The sequence below is a fragment of the Triticum urartu genome, chromosome 2, assembly GCF_003073215.2.
Source record: "Triticum urartu cultivar G1812 chromosome 2, Tu2.1, whole genome shotgun sequence".
NCBI classification, from domain to species: domain Eukaryota; kingdom Viridiplantae; phylum Streptophyta; class Magnoliopsida; order Poales; family Poaceae; genus Triticum; species Triticum urartu.
In genome coordinates, this window is record NC_053023.1 from 188,892,164 (window position 1) to 188,893,268 (window position 1,105).

The window sequence follows — 1,105 nt, forward strand, 5'->3', positions numbered from 1 at the left end:
ATGCTGACACACACAGTACTCGAAGGATTTATAACAGAGTAGCAATCACACACTTATTACATCGAATGTCTCCAAAGGAGAACTTATTACAAAAGTTATGGCTTAAGGCATCTAATACGATAACAACGGAAGGCTTGGAAGATAAAGCGAGTCCATCAACTCCAACGGCATAGCTGAGTTGCACAGCAACGACCTATCGAACCTTACTCCTCATCTGAAAAGTCTGCAACATGATACCTTGCAGCCCGAAAAACGGGTCAGCACATGGAATATGCTGGCAATGTAACACAGTAGAGCAATGAACATAATGATGCTAACGCTATATGCAATATGGCTGGTGGAGGCTATATAGTTAATATGTTTTTGCGAAAAGCTAATTTTTCCCTACAACAAAGGTATAAGTTTTATTTTAACTATCATGGTAGTTGAAACATCATTGAGAAGGTTCCTCCAACTCAATCCCAATTGAAGTAATTCATTAACCCATCCAATTAAATTAGGGTGATGAGATACAATAGGATAATCCAAATACTAGATACTGAAGATGTCCATAACCGGGGACACGGCTAACCATGATTAGATTGTACACTCGGCAGAGGTTTGCGCACTTTTCCCCACAAGACTTGATATCCCCCGTTGGATTTCTCGCACTACATGGTGTTTGAGAAACAGACGACCGAGACACAGTCTTTCAGAACCATTAACTCTTTACTCTGGGTGGACAGTTACACCAACTTTCCCTCTACATCTGCTAGCCCACCACTGAAAGAGGTCACACAACCTACTCTACTATGCCAGAGCCCATAATGGCTTGTGGCTGCACACGGAAGTTTCTAGCATGAATAGTCTTATGATCCCTTTGAGCCTGGGTGGCGGACCGTAGGAAAATCACACGGGTACTCCGGGATATCCTAGGACAACACTGGATTCTCCAGGTGCCCAAACAAGCAATCCACCCAGATGTGTATTAAAGTTTCCACCTTAAGTTGAACCATTAATTAACAATCTCACATCTGTCATGGATACACTCGAACCCAATCCACGTCTACGAGCATAGCATAGCAATAAAGGCATAACGTAGAAGTAACTCCCGAGGGTTTGATAA